The sequence below is a fragment of the Triturus cristatus genome, chromosome 8, assembly GCF_964204655.1.
Source record: "Triturus cristatus chromosome 8, aTriCri1.1, whole genome shotgun sequence".
Lineage (NCBI taxonomy): Eukaryota > Metazoa > Chordata > Amphibia > Caudata > Salamandridae > Triturus > Triturus cristatus.
The window spans coordinates 1,701,014,015-1,701,036,108 of NC_140591.1; the positions used below are offsets into that span (position 1 = coordinate 1,701,014,015).

General features: G+C 50.8%; 1 protein-coding gene across 2 annotated transcripts in view; it reads left to right on the top strand.

Moving 5' to 3' along the window:
- Positions 1–22,094, top strand: part of LOC146808646 (NXPE family member 1-like) — a 225,509-nt gene that overhangs the window by 99,320 nt on the left and 104,095 nt on the right. The gene's annotated exons all lie outside the window — the stretch shown is intronic.

The following is a 22,094-nucleotide window of genomic DNA, read 5'->3' on the forward strand; positions in this document are numbered from 1 at the left end:
TTGCGGCTGCTATCGCTGGTAAACTGGTGCTATGGGCTGTTAGCACCAGCTTGTGAATGGGGTGATAAATTTATCGCGACTTTGGCTGCGATAAAGTGGCGTTAACTCGGCGATAGCTCCTTGAGTATATTATGCCCCTATGAGTCGAAGCCAAGTTAATGCATACTGCGAAGCCTTTGAAAATCATTTTAGGTGAAAAAAGTATTCCTAGTTTTAGTTTTGGCAAATCAATGTTGGGCATTTGAAGAAGTGCTGGTCACTATTACTCCATTAAAATGAGAAGATTTTGTAATGTGAAGTGTGCGACAATCTTGCTGTTTGCTGTTGTACAAGGAGTGTTAAGAGAATGTCTGTAGCATTCTAACACATTTCCAACTCAATAAAATAAATACCGACTTCTAAACGGTACAAATATTCCAAAATATAGCAGCAGGTAAGAAAGAACAAAAGAAGGATTTTCCACACATTTGTGTGCTTTATCACTTTATCATTAGAACTTACTGCACACTGGCCTATGCAAATGTAAGGGATATTACTATAGAAATGGGGCTATATGTTAATGATAGTGCGCTATGCTTCAGCAGAAATTCATTAGTAAAATAATTGTGAGAGCGTCAGTAGTGGCCGGCATTGCTCGCAGGTGGGAGGGGGGGGTCGGGAGCGAGGGATCGCTGGGGAAGATTTGCAGGCGGTGTCCACGTGGGGAAGGGAGGGGGGGGGCGGGGTGGTGGTCGCGGGGAAATAAAAAAAAAAAAAAAAGAAACTTAAACGTAACTTTTTGCCGGGTCCTGCGTCTTATCGGCTCTTGCTCTCCGACAGGAAGCAGGCAGCAAGGCTCCCTCCCCTAAGCCAGTCACAATGCTGCAAGCAGTGTTGTGATTGGTCGGGACGCCGCCCAGCCAGGGTCTAATGGGGTGTCCATGTTCGAGAAGGGGAGAGTGTAAATGGTTGGTTTGGGCAGCCCGAGAGGGCCAACTAAACAGTCTTTGTGCACTCAGAGTGGGCACACCACTCTGCCCCTGCCGTACTCATTGAGCAGCCCCACCCACATGCCCACCCGCAGTGCGCAAAGCAAACATGAAACTGTAACTTTTAGTTATTATCATGTTGTGTTTTGGGTTTCTCGCACTGCGAGAAAGTAGTGAGGCGACGCTCCTCAGCCCTAGTGGAGGAGCCGCCCCTGGAGAGCATGCCCCAAACCACCTGCTCCGTGCCGCACTCTCGCTGCTTTCATGCTGAATGGGTGTAGACTGTTGCAAATCTGCAACACACGTCATCTATGCACTGCTACCCTTGTAGCTTTCAGAATCCCTATGACTTCAGTCAGTCACGCAACATTGATAACAGCAACCCCACTCTGACAATTGTTCCAGCATCACTGCAGCCTTCAATCATCGCAGTATACTGAAACTATATATAGTTTCCACACCAGTCCCAGCCCTGTGCCCGCACATTTCCCCATTCTAGAACTGAGCCTTTCATCAACGCTGCCCTCCCATAAGGATCTTATTATAAGATACTTATATCGATATATAACTGATGCTATACAGACGTCATATGTATTTTGCCACATTGCAGTCAATGTCCTTGTGCGTTGCAGCTGAAACTGGCTGGTAGCTGCACTGTAGTCAGTGTCCCCGTGTGCTGCAGCGGAAGCTAGCTGCACTGTAGTCAGTGTCCCTGTGTGCTGCAGCAGAAGCTGGCTGCACTGCAGTCAGTGTCCCGGTGTGCTGCAGCAGAAGCTAGCTGCACTGCAGTCAGTGTCCCGGTGTGCTCCAGCTGAAGCGAGATGGTAGCTGCACTGCAGTCGGTGTCCTTGTGCATTGCAGCTAAAGCGAGATGGTAGCTGCACTGCAGTCGGTGTCCTTGTGCATTGCAGCTAAAGCTGGCTGGGAGCTGCACTGCAGTCGGTAACCCGGTGTGCTGCAACTGAAGCTAGCTGGTAGCAGCACTGCTGTCTGTGTCCCTGTGCGCTGCAGCTAAAGCTGGCTGGTAGCTGCACTGCAGTCGGTGTCCCTGTGCGATGCAGCTGAAGGAAGATGGTAGCTGCACTGCAGTCAGTGTCCCAGTGTGCTTCAGCTGAAGCTAGCTGATAGCTGCTGTGAGATGTTGGCCTGGTATATGCTGTCCACTAGTTCTAGTGGGCACCTTGTATCAGTCCAAACAACCCCTTATGGTGATAGGTTAAAGGCAACCTTTATTGAAAGCTATCCTAGTGGTAGCTATGGACTCTTGAAGGAATGTAAAGCAGCTTGTTTTACCAGTCTATAATCTCTTGAATGATCAACTGAAAAGACCACCACACCAGGTATATATTTACAATATATGTATTTAAGATAAAACGCACCCCTCTAGTCTCTTTATGAGGCTGGAGTTCGAAGCACTTAAGTTACAAGTCAGTATCCAACAGTAAAAGCACAAATACACGTTTGGGCCCTAGGGGCGTACCTAACCCTAAACGAATGAAGTGGTATAAGATAAGAAACCCAACTGAGCTAGACACAAGGCCTAGAGCCTGTAAAAGTGCTTGGACCACAAGGAACCACCCAAGGTAGTGACACAGGGGACCCACGGGGGACACGTGCTGTGTGAGAACACAGCCGCGAATCTCCTTAACTTCTATGGGGAAAGTCGCACTGAAAATGAAGAGTTTAAGGACACTTAGAGGATGACTATGAATGAACCCTTTTGGACTTAGAGGTGTCTAGGGCCAACACCCACGGGAGCACCGGAGTACTTGAGTTACCTCACCCAGGGAAGCCGGGTGCATAGGTGTCTTTTGGTGTCAGGTCGCGTTGTCGATTTCAATGGAAGCTGGCAAGGAAGTGCTGCTGCTGTGAAGAGAAGTGTCCGGAGAGATCCATGCCTGGATCAAGGATGGAAAGAACCTGAAAGCAGAGGGGACAGAGTCTGGGTCACTTACCAGTGTCCAGGGGCAGGATGGACCAATGCCCACAGATGTCGGGTGCTTCAGGTAAGTTGACGGGTGTCTTGACTCTTCAGCCACAAGGTCCAGGAGGCGTCTACGACAACCAGGAGCTGGATTCGAGCTGTCCCACAAAGTCTGTCGAGTGCTGCGGTGTCGGCAACCAGATTGGACCCAACAAGCCTTGGCAACGGCAAGTCACGTGGAAATAGAAAAAGGACGTCGGTGCAGACCAGCAAGGTCTGGGGGACTCACCCAGCGAGGGTAAGTTGGGGCATGTCTGGAGCAACCAGGAATGCCCAATTTGAAAAGGAGTTGCCTTTGTGGGGACCTGCTAGCCAACGGGCTAGTAATCGCAAAGGAGCCCCGAGCGGTCGCACTTGAACCTGGCCCACAGGTCACTCGTGGAGTGGAGGCCAGAGATCTTCGGTGCAGGAGGTGCTCAAGGCTGGGGCTACTCGGAGCCCAAAGCACAACTTCGAGGAAGACCAGGAAGATGATGGATCAGCAAAAGATCACGGTGTCCAGGGGTCACGGTTCCACATTAGCCACGGGCCTCAGCTTTGCAGTGGACTCAGGATAGCCTCGGGGAAGTCTGGAAATTCACCTCTGGTGATGCAAAGACTTCGGCGTACGGCGTGAGCTTCAGAGTTGCAGACCGGACAGTTGCTTCTTTGGTGCCTGCCAAGCAGGGGAGTCACTCCTTGACCCCAAGGGAGATTTCTTCAGTCTTCTAGCGGAAATAGAAAGTCGAAGGTCCAGGATATATGTTGCAGAGTTTCGTCCAGGGTAATCTAAAGTCTCAAGGACTGGGTTCCCATACTTATACAAAGTTTGGGGGTTGGACATACTCTAGGGACCCACCTATGGGAGGGTTTGGAAAGAGGGGTGGTTACACCCATTTCCTTTGTCCAGTTTTGCGCCAGAGCAGGGGCAGGTAGCCCCTGAATCCGGTTTGAACTGGACTATGCACAGGGACACCAAGTGTGCCCCCAGTGCAGGACTTCAAAGCACCAGAGAGTGCTCCCGCCCAGCCCCAATACACATCTGCCTGTCTGGGGAGGTGGTTACACTTCCCTGCAACAAGAAACCTATTGTCCAGGCCTCCCCTGCCAGAGTTTCGGTCAGCAGCAGGAGGCCAGACCCGTCTCTGTGGCAGAGGCATCCATTCTGTGATGCCAGGGCTGTAGAAAGTCCGACCGGGTGAACATGTCTCTCCCTCTAGAATGGTGGAATGCTACCCCCGCCGCCAGAACTGGCGGGGGAGGGGGGTAGTATTCCAAAGCGCTTGACACCAAACACATGTTTCCGTGCAGCCAGCCCAAAGTTAGCATTTACCGTGAGGTTATAATGCACTTTAGTGTATATGGTCAGGCTGCACCACAAACCGCATCAGAGGAGGTACTCCGAACGCTGCAGAGGGGCTCTGCTCATGCAGGGCACCCTGTCACATAAAAACCAAGCACTCTGCCTTCAGGATTGTTAAGGCCTGCCATAGGAGTGACTTATAGGTTTTACATGTGTGTGCAATGGTAGTGATATAGGTAGCCTATACCACTGTAAGGGGTGCAGGCACCACCTTACCCAGCCTGCAGTAGCAGACCTGTGGTGTCATTTTGGAGTGCTTCCCAGGGGTGGCATAATACATGCTTCAGCCCCTGGTAGGCCTCTGAGGTACCTATGCCCTAGGTACATAGTATACCATATACTAGGGGTTTACAAGGCACTCCAGAATCCAATTAGAAATGTACCTAATGTACATGGAAACCATTTTAGAGAGGAAGCAGCTTGGCGGGGGTCCTGATTAGCAGGGCCACAGCCAGCCTAAGGTCGAAACACAGTGAAACACCAGCAAAAAGTGGGGGTACCCATGTGAAGCAGATCCTACTCTCCTACAAAAACCACTAAAGGTACCAGAGGTACATATAATACAAGCTTAAATACAGTAAGTTCTACTGAACTTACAGTTGTGTGTTAAGGGCTCAGCACACCCTTTCTACAACTCAAGAGAGTTTAGTAGGTAACAACTAGAGTAGGTAGTGCGTACACCACACCTCACTAGTAATGTCTTCAAAGCCAGGAACCAGTGTGTCCCTGCCAGATGTTAGTATGTTACAGGCCTCCAAGTGTGACACATTCCCATTCTTAGAATTGAGGGCCTTGTGAACTATGAGGAAATTGAATACCGGCAAAAGTGCCAACAATCAACGCCTCAAGGAGGTACTACTGTTAGATGACCTTAGCAAGGGTTCAGAACCTGAGGGGTTAGGCATTGGGGATGGGGCAGCAGCAGAGGCAGAAACTGGTGGTACAAACCACCAGGACTCAGACGCTGATGCTGACCAGGAAGGTAACAATAACCTTGACCTGGACAATGCAGCTCCTACTGGAGATGAGGAGGAAGGCCAAGGTAGCCCTCTCTTTGTTCCCCTAGGAAGAGTTGGAGGTACACCTAGAAGGCCCAGATCTCCTTCTATGGAGTCTGACCATTCTGGTATATCTATAGGGACCTCTGTCTCTTCTCATAGGAGGGAATCCCCCCAGGAGAAGAGAGAAAGGCAACTGAATTATCAGGAAGCCCAGCTGAGAATTAGAAGACAGCAGGTAGCCTTAGAAAGGGAGTCCCTAGAGCTTGAAAGAGCTAGAAAAAAGATGGGACTAGAGTCCCATGGTGGCAGCAACTTCCCTAGTGGTAGAGAAAGATCTCATGACCATAGGAATTTCAACAAGATTGTCCCTCCCTACCAGAGTGGGGATGACATCCACAAATGGATAACTGCCTTGGAGAGGGCCTGTAAAGTACAGAAGGTCCCTCAATGGCAGTGGGCAGCAATCTTATGGCTCTCCTTTGCAGACAAAGGTAGAGACAAGCCCCTCGCTGTAGGAGAAGAGGATGCTGATGATTACAAAGTCCTGAAGAGTGCTCTCATAGATGGGTTTGGCCTAACCACTGAGCAGTATAGGATGCAGTTCAGAGACACCCAAAAGGCACAATATCAGGACTGGGTTGACTTTGTTGACTGTGCTGCTAAGGCTCTGGAAGGTTGGTTATTGGGCAGTAAAGTGTGTGACTTCATAGGATTGTACAATCTGATAGCAGATTCTTAATAACTGTCAAAATCAGCTGTTGCACCAGTACCTGGTAGACTCTGATCTGACCTCTCCCCAAGAATTGGGAAAGAAGGCAGACAAATGGGTCAGAACCAGGGTGAGGCAGAAGGTACAGATACAAGGCGGTGACCAGAAGAAGCAAGATCCTAATAAGGGTGAGGAGAAGGGTAAAGACCAGAAGTCTTCACAAGGTCCCCAAAAATCTTCTAATGGTGGAGAGTCCCGATCTTCCAAACAGAAAGGCCAAAAGAAACCATGGTGTAAAGTTTGTAAAAACAACAGCATTGGACTAGTGACTGTAATTGGTCTAAAGACTCCACTCCAGCCACCATTGCACCTAAGGCAACTGTTCCCCCTAGTTCAGCTCCAGGTGGTGGAAATCAGAATAAGGGTGTAGTAGGGTTAACCCTGTGTTCTGAGATGGACTCTGGCCTTGTCAGAGTTCCAACTCAGGCTGTACTGATCTGTGATGGAGGCATGGATATGTCCTACTTTGTGAGTCCCAGTAACTTGGGCAAGTACAGACAGCAGCCTTTAATTAATGGAAAAGAGGCTTTGGCATACAGGGATACAGTGCCAAGTGTTACAATGGTGACACAAGACCTTGTGGATCCTGGGCAGATCATACTTGGTGAACTTTTTTAAGTGACCAATGCTAGCAATGTCAGGACCATCCATGCCCTGGCAGTTGATAAATTCTCCTGGGGAGGGGTAACTGGCCTCAAGAAAGTTGTGGTAAGTGCAGACCTGCCTGTTGAATGTTTGCTTGGCAATGATTTAGAGACTTCAGCTTGGGCTGAAGTGGAGCTCAGGACCCATGCAGAAATGTTAGGTATCTCTGCACGCATCTCAGCTTGAACCTGACCAGGTTGAGTTCTTGGGGACAGGGGGCCCTTCCAGGTCTGATCTGAGCCAGGAACAGAAAACCTGCCCCTCTCTTGAATCCCTCAGAAAGTAAGCTGCTGATGAGGCTGCTGGGAATTCTAGTGGCACCCATAAAGTGTATTGGGATGATGGACTCCTTTACTCAGAGAGTAGAGACCCCAAGCCTGGTGCATCCAGGAGGTTGGTTATACCTCTGAAGTTTAGGGGTTTCCTATTGACACTAGCCCTTGATATCCCCCTAGCAGGACACCTGGGCCAGAACAAAACTTGGGACAGAATTGTTCCTCACTTTCACTGGCCCCACATGTCTGAAGAAACTAAGGAGTTTTGTCATTCCTGTGTGACCTGCCAAGCCAGTGGCAAAGCAGGTGGCACTACAAAGGCCCCCCTGATACCACTACCTGTGGTGGGGGTGCCCTTTGAAAGGGTAGGGATTGACATTGTTGGTCCCACGGATCCCCAATCAGCATCTGGGCACAGGTTTATACTGGTCGTAGTGGATCATGCCACCAGGTATCCAGAAGCAATTCCCCTAAGGACCACTACAGCACCTGTGGTGGCAAGAGCTCTCCTGAGTGTATTCTCAAGAGTAGGCTTTCCCAAGGAGGTAGTATCTGACAACAGACTCAAACCTTATGCTGACAGGGCAGACATGGGCTTCCTCATGGCTACTGACGAGGGACAGGAGGAAGAGAGTGATCCACTCCCTGACCTGCTCTGACAGAACCCTGATGATGGGTCAGTTGATGGTGTAGCCTTGGCAGGCAGCCTCACTGCCCAGCACCAAACTGATTGTAGACAGGTGCTCAATAAGAATAGGAACATGTTCTCACTGACTTCAAGTCAGACTACCTGGTGCACTCATGAACTGGACACTGGGGTAAGTGTGCCTGTTAAAAATAAGATTTACAGGCAACCTGACCATGTCAGGGTCTGTTTTAAGGGCAGAAGTCCAGAAGATGTTGGATTTGGGAGTTATTGAACCCTCAGATAGCCCTTGGGCTAGTCCAGTGGTCTTGGTACCTAAACCTCACACCCAGGGTGGTAAGAGAGAAATGAGGTTTTTTGTAGACTACAGAGGTCTCAATGCAGTCACTAGGACTGATGCCTATCCAATCCCAAGAGCAGATGAGCTAATAGATACTTTGGCCTCAGCCAAGTTTCTAAGCACATTTGACCTGACAGCTGGCTACTGGCAGATCAGATTAGCTGATGATGCAAAGCCAAAGACAGCATTTTCTACCCCTAGTCGGCACTATCAATTTGTGGTAATGCCCTTTGGTTTGAAGAATGCACCTGCCACTTTTCAAAAGTTGGTGAACAAAGTCCTAACAGTCCTGCAAGACTATAGTGCAGCATATCTAGATGATATTGCTGTCTTTAGCTCCACCTGGGAGGATCACCTAGTCCACCTGAGAAATGTTTTGGAGGCCCTGCAGAAAGCAGGCATACCTATCAAGGCTACTAAGTGCCAGATAGGGCAGAGTCAGGTTGTGTACCTGGGCCACCTTGTAGGTGGAGGCCAGGTTCAACAACTACAGAGCAAAATCCAGACCATCATGGACTGACTTGCTCCAACTACCCAGACTCAGGTCAGAGCTTTCTTGGGCCTGACTGGTGTTGGAGAGTAGGATCTGCTTCACATGGGTGCCCCCACTTTTTGCTGGTGTTTCACAGTGTTTCGACTTTAGTCTGGCTGTGTCCCTGCTAATCAGGACCCCAGCCTAGCTGCTTCCTCTCTAAAATGGTTTCCATGTACATTAGGTACATTCCTAATTGGATTCTGGAGTGCCTTATAAGCGCCTAGTATATGGTATACTATGTACCTAGGGCATAGGTACCTCAGAAGCCTACCAGGGGCTGAAGCATGTATTATCCCACTCCTGGGAAGCACTCAAAAATGACACCACAGGTCTACTACTGCAGCCTAGGTAAGGTGGTGCATGCACCCCTTACAGTGGTATAGGCTACCTATATCACTACCATTGCACACACATATAAAACCTATAAGTCACTCCTATGGCAGGCCTTAACAATCCTGAAGGCAGAGTGCTTGATTTTTATGTGAGAGAGTGCCTATGCATGAGCAGAGCCCCTCTGCAGCGTTCGGAGTACCTCCTCTGGTGCTGTTTGTGGTGCAGCCTGACCATATACTCTTAAGTGCATTATAAACTTGCGGTAAATGCTAACTTTGGGAAGGCTGCACGGAAACATGTCGTGTTTGGTGTCAAACGCTTTGGAAAACTACTCCCCCCGCCAATTCTGGCGGCGGGGGTAGCATTCCACCCTTCTAGAGGGAGAGACATGTTCACACTGGTCTAACCCGGTCGGACTTTCTACAGCACTGGCATCACAGAATGGATGCCTCTGCCACCGAGACGGGTCTGGCCTCCTGCTGCTGACCGAAACTCTGGCAGGGGAGGCCTGGACAATAGGTTTCTTGTTGCAGGGAAGTGTAACCACCTCCCCAGACAGGCAGATGTGTATTGGGGCTGGGCGGGAGCACTCTCTGGTGCTTTGAAGTCCTGCACTGGGGGCACACTTGGTGTCCCTGTGCATAGTCCAGTTCAAACCGGTTGCAGAGGCTACCTGCCCCTTCTCTGGCACGAAACTGGACAAAGGAAATTGGTGTAACCACCCCTCTTTCCACACCCTCCCATAGGTGGGTCCCTAGAGTATGTCCAACCCCCAAACTTTGTATAAGTATGGGAACCCAGTCCTTGCGACTTTAGATCACCCTGGACGAAACTCTGCAACATATATCCTATGCAGTAGCAGACCTGTGGTGCCATTTTGGAGTGCTTCCCAGGGGTGGCATAATATATGCTTCAGCCCCAGGTAGGCCTCTGAGATACCTATGCCCTAGGTACATAGTATACCATATACTAGGGGCTTATAAGGCACTCCAGAATCCAATTAGGAATGTACCTAATGTACATGGAAACCATTTTAGAGAGGAAGCAGCTTGGCGGGGGTCCTGATTAGCAGGGCCACAGCCAGACTAAGGTCGAAAAACAGTGAAACACCAGCAAAAAGTGGGGGTACCCATGTGGAGCAGATCCTACTCTCCTACACAATGTAAAATTGATTGCGAGGAAATGTCGTCACAAGGGCAGGGAGGGGAATCGTGGATAGAGTAAATCCGGGCGGGTTGGAAAACATTCAGGGGATAAAATTCAAACGAAAGCCACTAAAATATATCGGTGATGTAAATTTGTGACAAAAGATAAACAGTCTTCCATTGGCCGCTGGGTAAGGATCCCTGATCCTCTTCTCCACATCGAATGACATAATAGTATTGGCGCCAATCTCCTTATGTCATTGATATAAGGGACATCCAATTCTGCATGCCAGAAGTTAGAGCAACTTGTTGGGAGACCAAGAAGTTTTTTCCAAAAGTTATCCTCGACGGTCTGACTCCCCAATTTCCTGCCCCATAGTTTGCAACTGATATATATTTGGTCAGAATAGACCTTTTTGATCGTTTCGAGGGGCTTCGGGCCCAGTTTCTTCATTAAAGAATTTAAGGCGATAATGCTCTTTTTCCAGCGATAAACCCTTGTTCGCGATCATATTGGCCCAAGACATTTTACTGTCAAAAGTTATCTCAAGGTAGGAGAAGGTGTCGGGGTGAGCTATCTTCCGTCCTGCTATATAGAAGTTTAGGATCCTCCATTCATTACGCCCAGTGATTAAAATAAGACTTCACCTCATTACTTTTTAGGTCTAGGCCGTTCATATAGCTTAAATAAGTTTCTAATACCTGCTGTAAGGCTCGGCTCGTACAGGCAATTAACACGGCATCATCTGCATAAAGCAGAATTGGGGTGCGCATATTATTAATCTTGGGGCCGTGCAGGGTTGAGTTCGACAGGAATGATTCTACCCCATTTGTGTGGATGGAAAAGAGAAATGGGGCGAGCCAACACTGACAAACTCCCCTACTGATCGGGAATGACCTGGTGCACTCCCCTGTTTCCCGTAATGGACACAGGCCAAGGCCGAAGAATCAAGCTGTCTAATAAAAATGATTATGGCCTCAACGAGGCCCATTTCGGCCATTATCCTCCACAGATGGCGATGTGCAACACAGTTAGATGATGATGATAGGTCCATGAATGCCAGGTATAGTTTCCCCTGCTTTACCTTGGGTACACTTCCTTCATCCCACACAGTGCCCCAAGCGACAAAACTGTAGCCACCTTCTCTAGCGTGCTGATTAGGGGAAAACTAAAAGTGATGTACGCACTTGTCTTAGTTTGCAACATGCCACATTCTGGGACTAAGGATCAGATGTAGTCTCCTACCCTGTGACGTGGCCTCCGGATGGACATCCGCCCTGTGGATTCAGCAAAACTTCTTCTCAATTATGGCATCTGCTCGCCAATCTCTGTGCGCAAATTTGAATCCATTCGGGCAGGGAGTCCTTCCTTTAACAGCAGTCAGGCTCGATAAACCAATCTCTCATATCTGCCTTGCCAAAATGTTGCTCAAATATAATTTTACCTTAAATAAATGAAAAGACAAAGGCGATGGGCAAACAGGAACAAGTTGGTTTAATTAAACACAACGTCCGGAAGAGTATCGACAGAATACGTCTGAAGACGGTCTCAAGGTACAGAAGTTTGGGCCTCACATACATACATTTTGTGGGTGCAACAAAACACTTTGACCTTCTTTGAAAAGCATCATAGTCATAAATACCAGGAAAAAAACATCAGATAAGGGGGACACAGATGACTCTCGACCTCATGGATAGCTAGTGTGGGCCTGTGTGTGCCTGTCCAGATGTTTGGTGAACATGTGATCACCTTGTGCGGTGTGCATGTCGTGTCTTGATTAGCTGAGTGTTCCCAACTACATGTGTCATCTAATTGTTGTGGTATTTTGTGAATGTTTGCCTTTGGTGAAATTTGTTTTATGGGGGCCAGTCTCAGTGGCGGCTGGTGAGGTTCCGTAGCAATCCGAACCCGTGTATTCGGTATCGTAGTACTGACACGATTTTGGTACCAATGAACCGCAAATGATCCATTATGTACATAACAGTGTTTTCGCTGCGCAACTAACATGAATTCACTGAGAAATAGGGCATTCTGTTGTTAAGTCATGGCATCCATTTTAGATACGGCATCCATTTTGTTTCTTGCCTTCACATAGTCAATGAACGGACGATGACCCCGGCAGAATCACCTTGTTAAGGACACGTAAGCTCGAGCCCCGAGAAAGGCTGACGCTGCATGACTAGGCAGAATCAAGCCGCTTCCCTTGCCTGAGGCCAGTCCTGCTATACTGGTTCTCGTGACCATTGTCCTGACTGAGAGGCCGAAGACGGTAGCCATGCCCGTTTATGATCCATAAACACCTCTTATCCTACTTTTCAATCCTTTGCACCTGGCTCTACTCCTCTCCTTCTGGGCTTTTACAATTGGGAGGTTACGATTTTTATGATGGGGAGGATCGGGCAAAGAATGGAAAACTGACAAGGGGACCTGATCGACTACCGAAAACCTACGACTAATTATTGTTTGATGTATATTTATTGTCTGTTTGGGATACCGGGTTGGGCATGAGAAATATTCGTGTAATGTTGCCTGAAGACATATTTCGTGTATTTAAGGCGCAACCCACTTAATGCAATTTGAACAGTCTCGTAGATTCTGCCTCTGTGTGGTTCCTATGACTTCTGTGTCCCTGCAGTAAATAAACCTTGGTCTTTGACGCCACCATCGAGAAACCCGCGTCTCTGTTTATTTTGTGCACCGAGACAGGAGGAACTCAGGGGTCTTCGGGTGTTGTTTCCCTGACACCTCTGGACTCTTAAAAGTCCAGAACCTCACTGGTAACATTTGAAAGTGGTGAGGCGTAAAACAAATGTTTACTTCACTGTGGCGAGCGAGCGGAGCAAGCAAGCCTTAACCACCTACAGAGAGTTTGGGGAGTTGTGAAGAACAGCTCAGTCAATACTACTGTTTAGAGTTGTGGTAGTTAAGAAACCTTATATAAGTTTGACAGATAATGAGAATGCTCTGGGAATATGCCAATAAAATGAACAACAATTTACTGGTACCGCAGTAGCACAACTATTCTTAATCATATCGGATAGAACCACAAGCGAACATGTACAATACCAGGCTTGACAGGGTGATGGCTGGACTTGGACACTAGCGCTTAGTACGTGCTTGCACTACGAAAACTTATTAGAACTGTTTTTTACTTCCCGACACACACATGCATCAATACTCAACTCTGACTTCCCTCATTGTCATGGCCCCAGGCAACATTGTGAATGCATGTGCCTCTAAGGGGCATTTAATGCAATTTAAACAGTTTTTCTTTGCAGCACCCGGAGGTTGAGTGACTGCATCAGTGTCCAGCACTGAGTGGCTGTGTCACTAGTCACCATGGATACATTGCAGCCCCCGGAGGTTGAGTGACTTCATCAGTGTCCAGCACTGAGTGGCTGTGTCACTAGTCACCATGGATACATTGCAGCCCCCGGAGGTTGAGTGACTTCATCAGTGTCCAGCACTGAGTGGCTGTGTCACTAGTCACCATGGATACATTGCAGCACCCGGAGGTTGAGTGACTGCATCAGTGTCCAGCACTGAGTGGCTGTGTCACTAGTCACCATGGATACATTGCAGCACCCGGAGGTTGAGTGACTGCATCAGTGTCCAGCACTGAGTGGCTGTGTCACTAGTCACCATGGATACATTGCAGCACCCGGAGGTTGAGTGACTGCATCAGTGTCCAGCACTGAGTGGCTGTGTCACTAGTCTCCATGGATACATTGCAGCACCCGGAGGTTGAGTGACTGCATCGGTGTCCAGCACTGAGTGGCTGTGTCACTAGTCACCATGGATACGTTGCAGCACCCGGAGGTTGAGTGACTGCATCAGTGTCCAGCACTGAGTGGCTGTGTCACCAGTCACCATGGATACATTGCAGCACCCGGAGGTTGAGTGACTACATCAGTGTCCAGCACTGAGTGGCTGTGTCACCAGTCACCATGGATACATTGCAGCACCCGGAGGTTGAGTGACTGCATCAGTGTCCAGCACTGAGTGGCTGTGTCACTAGTCACCATGGATACATAGCAGCACCCGGAGGTTGAGTGACTGCATCAGTGTCCAGCACTGAGTGGCTGTGTCACTTGTCACCATGGATACATTGCAGCCCCCGGAGGTTGAGTGACTTCATCAGTGTCCAGCACTGAGTGGCTGTGTCACCAGTCACCATGGATACATTGCAGCCCCCGGAGGTTGAGTAACTGCAACAGTGTCCAGCACCGAGTGGCTGTGTCACCAGTCACCATGGATACATTGCAGCCCCCGGAGGTTGAGTGACTGCATCAGTGTCCAGCACTGAGTGGCTGTGTCACCAGTCACCATGGATACATTGCAGCCCCCGGAGGTTGAGTAACTGCATCAGTGTCCAGCACTGAGTGGCTGTGTCACTAGTCACCATGGATACATTGCAGCCCCCGGAGGTTGAGTGACTTCATCAGTGTCCAGCACTGAGTGGCTGTGTCACCAGTCACCATGGATACATTGCAGCCCCCGGAGGTTGAGTGACTTCATCAGTGTCCAGCACTGAGTGGCTGTGTCACTAGTCACCATGGATACATTGCAGCACCCGGAGGTTGAGTGACTGCATCAGTGTCCAGCACTGAGTGGCTGTGTCACTAGTCACCATGGATACATTGCAGCACCCGGAGGTTGAGTGACTGCATCAGTGTCCAGCACTGAGTGGCTGTGTCACTAGTCACCATGGATACATTGCAGCACCCGGAGGTTGAGTGACTGCATCAGTGTCCAGCACTGAGTGGCTGTGTCACCAGTCACCATGGATACATTGCAGCACCCGGAGGTTGAGTGACTGCATCAGTGTCCAGCACTGAGTGGCTGTGTCACTAGTCACCATGGATACATTGCAGCACCCGGAGGTTGAGTGACTGCATCAGTGTCCAGCACTGAGTGGCTGTGTCACTAGTCACCATGGATACATTGCAGCCCCCGGAGGTTGAGTAACTGCAACAGTGTCCAGCACCGAGTGGCTGTGTCACCAGTCACCATGGATACATTGCAGCACCCGGAGGTTGAGTGACTGCATCAGTGTCCAACACTGAGGGGCTGTGTCACTAGTCACCATGGATACATTGCAGCCCCCGGAGGTTGAGTGACTGCATCAGTGTCCAGCACTGAGTGGCTGTGTCACTAGTCACCATGGATACATTGCAGCACCCGGAGGTTGAGTGACTTCATCAGTGTCCAGCACTGAGGGGCTGTGTCACCAGTCACCATGGATACATTGCAGCCCCCGGAGGTTGAGTGACTTCATCAGTGTCCAGCACTGAGTGGCTGTGTCACCAGTCACCATGGATACATTGCAGCCCCCGGAGGTTGAGTGACTGCATCAGTGTCCAGCACTGAGTGGCTGTGTCACCAGTCACCATGGATACATTGCAGCACCCGGAGGTTGAGTGACTACATCAGTGTCCAGCACTGAGTGGCTGTGTCACCAGTCACCATGGATACATTGCAGCACCCGGAGGTTGAGTGACTGCATCAGTGTCCAGCACTGAGTGACTATGTCACTAGTCACCATGGATACATTGCAGCACCCGGAGGTTGAGTGACTGCATCAGTGTCCAGCCCTGAGTGGCTGTGTCACTTGTCACCATGGATACATTGCAGCCCCCGGAGGTTGAGTTTCTGCATCAGTGTCCAGCACTGAGTGGCTGTGTCACCAGTCACCATGGATACATGAGTGTGCCTTCCTCTGAGTTTAACCTGTAGGTGAGTGCCCCCTCCAGCCCCCGAGGGGGGTGCCTGTGTATTTAATGCACTTGCTCGCCTCCCCCCTCAACTGAGAACATGTGCTGTATCTGACAACATAAGGGTTAGCTTCTCTCATGCATTAGACAGCAATTTCCTCTCGCGCACAACCAGCCCGAGATGAAAAAAGAACCCACAGCAGAAGCTCACACGTCCCCAGCTCCACTGCATGTCTTTGGCTGCAGGTGGCGTCAGCTGGTCCAGTTCTTGGATGGAATATGGAATAATAATGTATAAGTTTGACTTTCTTCGAGGAGCAGCTTTAGTCCAAGTGAACAGAGCCTTACGTAGCTGATGAGGAACACAGTCCTTGGCGCGCAGCTGCCAAATGAACGACTGAACAGCGCCCATAAATGGATCAGAAACATCTAGTAGACGGTGACGATTTGACATCAAAGACATGCAAGGCAAACTTATTTTCGCAACAGATTTAGAGGGGGTGATTGTTATGTTGCCGGGCCCGGCTGGTGAAGTGCGGGGCCCGGGGGTAGCGAGCGGGGCCGTGAGTGCAGTGTGGCCAAAGAATCACTCGGAGCCGGTAGTGGTGTTACTGGGTTCACGGTCGCAGCCCAAGAGAGCGTACGTACTCGCGTAACCCCTATTTATTCTACGCGCAGAGTCACATGACTCTACGTTGCCATCAGCGCCTGTGTCGTCACTGGCACAACATTACATTCCTCCCCAACAACATCAAAACAACAATAGCTGCTAGTATGAACCTAGTGCCACATCTCCGGCCAAAGTTCGGACCCCACACCAGCACCCAGTAAATAAAATGAAACAATCTTACGTTAGGTAGTCTCTCAGCCGGCAGGATGGCTTGGGATTGCCTCTCAGGCCGTATTGTGACAGGCCACGGCTCTGGGACTCTCCGCCCTCGCTGTTCTGTAGGTTGGTAGAGGCCTCAGATCTTTGGGACTGGCCAGCACCACTCACCGCCGATTCATCGGCCCGGAGGTGCGAAGTTGTCATCGAGATCTCACCCCCTTCGGCTGTCCCGGCCTCTTCGAAGGCAGACTCCCTCGCTGCCTCACGTGACCTAGATTCTTCCACGGGGCTCCTGTTAGGATAGTTCTCCTCTTGGTTGGATGATTGTCCCGGTCTTTCAGGATAATATTTCTTAAAATGGGACACATTCCGTGTTATTCTTTCTCTCCCTCGAGTGGCCACAACACGGGTTCCCTGTACATGCACCACTGTCCATGGTTCCTTTTCAAAAGTCAGGCGAAATTTTCCACTAGTGACTCTGTTCTTGAGCAGCATACGTCCCCACGTCGGAGATTGGGCATAGTTGACCTTTGCCTAAGGCTGACATGTGCATGCGTTTTTTGTTGCTGGGCATCTATTAAGCTGTCCCTAGGGGCCTCTGGCTGCCACGCCAGGTGATGAGGGATCGAGTCAGTGATTACTCGCCCCATTAGCAGGTGAGCTGGGGCTATGCCTGTGGTGGTGTGTGGAGTTTGACGATAGTTCCTGAGAAACGTAAAGATGGCCATTTCCAAAGACTGGGCCCTGTCATGCGCAATTCTGATCACTTTGTTGAGTGTTCGCATGAACCTTTCAGCCTCCCCGTTGGCCTGGGGCCACCGAGGGGTGATCCTCCGATGGTGAATGCCAAGGGCCTGTAGGTATGACGCGAATTATTGGCTTTGGAATGGAGACCCATTGTCCGTTCTCAGCTCCTGCATGATGCCATGGGCCGCCATGATCTTCTCACTCTTTGGTATGATCTCTGGGTCACTTAGCACTGACACTATTTCAACTTCAGGGTATTTGGAGTAGTCATCAATGGCCACCAGGGTGTTGCAACCATCCGGCAGGCTGCCAAAGTCAAGGCTTACTCTAGACCACGGGGTCCTTGGTCTGGGTTCCACAAAGATTGGAGCCGGTCTGGGTATCTCCCCAGTCACTTGACATGCTGTGCAGGCTCGGACTGTGGTTTCCACGAGGTCATCCATCAACGGGAACCACACCTTTGTGCGGAGCCACGCCTTTGTTTTGACCATTCCTTGATGCCCAACGTGGGCGAGGTCTACCACGCTTTGATTCAGGGATGTTGGAATCACCAACCTGTGTCCCCTCAACAGACACCCTGTGTTGTCTTCGGTGAATTTTATCTCTGACGTGATACAGACTGTCCATCACCTTTTGTGCCGAGGCTGTGAGGTGTTTCCATTCCTCCTTGGCTCGGTGCCAGCTGTTGCTCTGGATAGCTGCCTTAGCGCGCTGTATACATTCATCTTGGGTCGTCGCATTCCGCAATTGTTCCATGGAAATGGGTATGGGGCATGATCGGGTGGTAACGCACCTAACATACTCTTCGGTGTCTTCTGCATCCTCCATTTCTTGCACCGTGGCTTTCCGAGGATGCCGGGACAGATAGTCTGCCGGATTTTTTGACCCAGGTTGGTACTCCACCTTGCAGTTGTAGTTTTGGAGATGCAGCATCCACTTTTCAATCCGTGAAAGCGGTTTGGTCGAGGTTCCTGAGAATAGGACCACTAGCTGCTTATGATCTGTCGCGACTACGAAAGGCTTCCCGTAGATGTATAAGTGGAAATGGTGGCACCCCCAGTGAATGGCGATGGCCTCCTTCTCTATCTGCGAATACCTTTGTTCCGTTTCGGTGAGGGACCTGCTGGCGAGCGCCACGGGAGCCCACTCTTCCTGAGAGTTCCTTCTTTGGAGGAGGACCGCTCCTAGCCCTACAGGGCCAGCGTCCACTGCTACTAGTGTCAGCTTTGTGGAGTCAAAAAACGCCAGGGTGGTTGCTTCGGACAGGGCTTCCTCAATCCTCTCGAACGCCTGGGCTTGCTCAGGGCCCCACTTCCAGGTGATGGATTCCTTGGTCAGCTCCCTCAGTGGTGACGTCAAGTTGGCCAAATCTGGGATGAATCTCCCACAGTAATTAACCATACCCATTCTCTGGGTCTGGGTTGACCCCTTCGGTGGAGAAAGTGTAACCGAAGAATTGTAGTTTCTTGCATAGGAATTAGCACTTTTCCCGGTGAAGGGTGAGGCCCGCTTCCCATAACCGGCGTAGTACTTGAAGAAGACGTTCATTGTGTTCTTGGGTGGTTTTAGCGTGTATCATTATATCATCGCTAACATTGATGACACCGGGAATATCTGCAATCAACTCCTGTATCACATTTTGAAATACCTCCGTGGCGCTGGACACTCCAAAACTCAATCTGGAGTCCCACATGTGTTGAAAACGTGGTGATGTTGCGGGAGGCCTCGTCCAGCACCAGTTGATGATATCCGGACCTCAGATCCAGTTTTGAGAACCAGCGAGCTCCCGCCATTTCTCCAATGAGGTCGTCTATCGTGGGAGTGATGTGACGTTCCCGCTTGATCGCAACATTGGGGAGTCTCATGTCGACACAGATTCTCACCGCGCCCGGTTGTTTGGGCTTTCGCGCGATGATGATGAGGGACACCCACGGGGTGGGCCCAGATACCTTCTCAATGATCCCTGCGGCCTCCAGCTTCTTGAGCTCCTCCTTGACCAGGCACCTCAGGTGGAACGCTATTCGCCGGTGTCTTAGGGCGACGGGTTGGACAGTTGGATCGATGTGAAGGTGAATTTCCTTCCCTTTAAACCTCCCTATTCCTTGAAAAACTTCTACAAATTCGGCAAGGATATGTTGGAGGGACTCTTGATTTTTTTTTTGCAAAAACAATTTTTATTGCAGTACTCGATTACAATGGCAATCCGCAATATCCATCATATCAGTGGTCGTCTCCCGCAGATAGAAACCATTGCATAATACAGTGTAGACCACTTCCAGCTACCAATGCACTGTCCCCCAACACTCCCCTATGCAAGTGCACCCTCCCCCCACCCACATGTCAGTGTGCCATAACATCAGGTACCGGGATAAGTCGTTCGTGTAAGTAGCCGTGTTAGTGGCCGCGGGCTACTCCCCACCCCCATGGCCAGGCTCAGAGCAGAAAGGAGAAGGAGAGCCCTCCCGCCCTCATGTGGAATCCATCCGGTGTCTCTCCACACCTACGCTTCTGCTGGCTGCTCCAGTGCTTCAGTGCCCTCCTCCGCTTCTGTACCCCACCCCTGGAGGTCAACCACTAGCGCTTCCCATGCATGTGCCATGGCCAACGCCTTTTCATCGTTTCCCCGCAGCGCTAGCTGCAGCCGGAGCGTGCCCTCGCCACCCGCCCATTTGGTGAAGGTCGCTCTCCACCTCGTAAAGCTGGGACCAGCCCTCGATTTCCAGTGTAGGGTAATTTCTCATTTGGCCACCACCAGCCCTAAGTCGCAAAACTTGCTTGTGATTTTCGTGCGCGGCGTGTGGGGAAACCATAGCAGCAGACAAACTCTCATTTCCACCCTCAATTCCGGCCCTGTCACTTGGGTCAAGCAATCGATGACCTCCTCCCAATAGCAGCTCAGTGCGCCACAGGACCAAAACATGTGTTTAAAGTCAGCCCCCTCCTCCCCACAGCACGGGCATTGCGGTGTGGGGCCCCCAAAATACTGAAATAATTTAGCTGGCGTCAAGTACGCCCTATGCAAGATGAAGTACTGCACCAGTTGAAACCGGGCATTACGTGTGCTCTTCCAGGCCCGTCTCTGCAGCGTGGGCCACGTCAGATCTGGGATGGGTTTCCCGATGTCTATTTCCCATTTATCCTTCAACGCAGTCAAAGGGGCTAGATGTTCCGTCGCCATTCTCTGATAGAGGCACGTAATGGCCTTGACTGTGCCCGCCGCCATGACCACATATTGACAGCCAGCAGCCGTCTGCGGTTCACAAAGTCCCACGTTCCAGTGCTTTTGTAGAGCTGCCACCAGGGCTGCGTGGAGTAGATAGTCTCCCCTCGGGATCCCGCAGCCCCTGGAATGGCTGAAGCTCTCCATTTAGGTACAGGTCCCCCACCATCTGTATCCCTAGGTCTTCCCAGTGAGCCAGCCCCCGCAGTATCCGCACGACTTGATTTGCCCCGGAGAGGGTGTTCCTGGTCCTTTCCTGTTCCACCTCTGTGGAGGCTTGCCGGACTCTTCGAGTATACGTTCTCGCAATTTGGCCGACGCACATCCTTGGATTATCTGTCCCCTGATTGCTTCGGTTTCATCGCGAAATCCACAGGTGGTCACTAGGTTCTTTAATCGCGCGTGATACGTGTCTAACGATTCCTCCGGAAGTTGGCACGCTTGCCGGAAGATGAACCTCTCATAGTCCTGATTGGCCATGGGCTCGAAGTGTTCGTTGAGGGCATTTATTAGCGTGTGGTGGCTCTTTGGGGTGGCTTCAACTACCGTTTTGACGATATTGTGTATATCTTTGCCTCCCAGGTGAATCAGCATTGCTCGCTTCTGGTCCTTATGGACCTTGGTGGCTTCAAAGAAGATACGCAAGCGGTCTACCCAGTCTTTCCATCTGGCCGCTAACGCCGATGGCGGTCCTTCCACTGTAAACAGCTCAATGGGTGGTATGGTGGCCATTGTCCTATTGTGTCTTGTCGCCTGGGAGCCTCCTGACCTCTGTGGCCTTGACATGTTGGGTACGAGCTTGCAGCTCCAGTGCCCTTGGGCTGGCCTTCTCTGGGTGGCTCGCACTGTTCCCCCGCTTCTGATGGGAACCTTGCCTGGTGTGTCCTATGTTCCCCTTAATGCTGGGCTCCTCCAATGGTGCTGTGTGTTGCTACAGCATGGGGGTGTGGGCCTTGCTTGCAGACGGGGAGCCTGCCCCTGTGTTTGTTCCTTTTGTTTCCTGTGTGTGGGCCAGTATTTCTTTGTTTTTATTTGTTATAAACTTATCCTCCCCTTCACCACACAGCAGAGGTACTCACAGAGGGTTGCAGGCAGACCTCTGCCCGGATGCTGACGACCCCACCACGTGTTTTCCTTCCTTGAGGCCCGAGGCGATCAGCTGCGCCGTCGGCAGCAGGGCCTGGACCACGTGTGCAGGGGTTATGTGCTTCGGTCCGCCCCCACCTGACACGGGGCATAGATTCCTCAGATAACACGCGCGGAAGGCAGAGTGTGTGCCGCACCGTGCTCCGATGGGGCTCCTGACGACCAACGCGCACTGGGGCACGAGCGCCGCGAGCGGAGAACAGTGCTCGCGGCCGCCACACCAGCGCGTGAGGCACACAAGGGCACGCCCACCCTCGTCGCCAATTTGTTATGTTGCCGGGCCCGGCCGGTGAAGTGCGGGGCCCGGGGGTAGCGTGCGGGCCGTGAGTGCAGTGTGGCCAAAGAATCACTCGGAGCCGGTAGTGGTGTTACTGGGTTCACGGTCGTAGCCCAAGAGAGCGTACGTACTCGCGTAACCCCTATTTATTCTACACGCAGAGTCACATGACTCTAC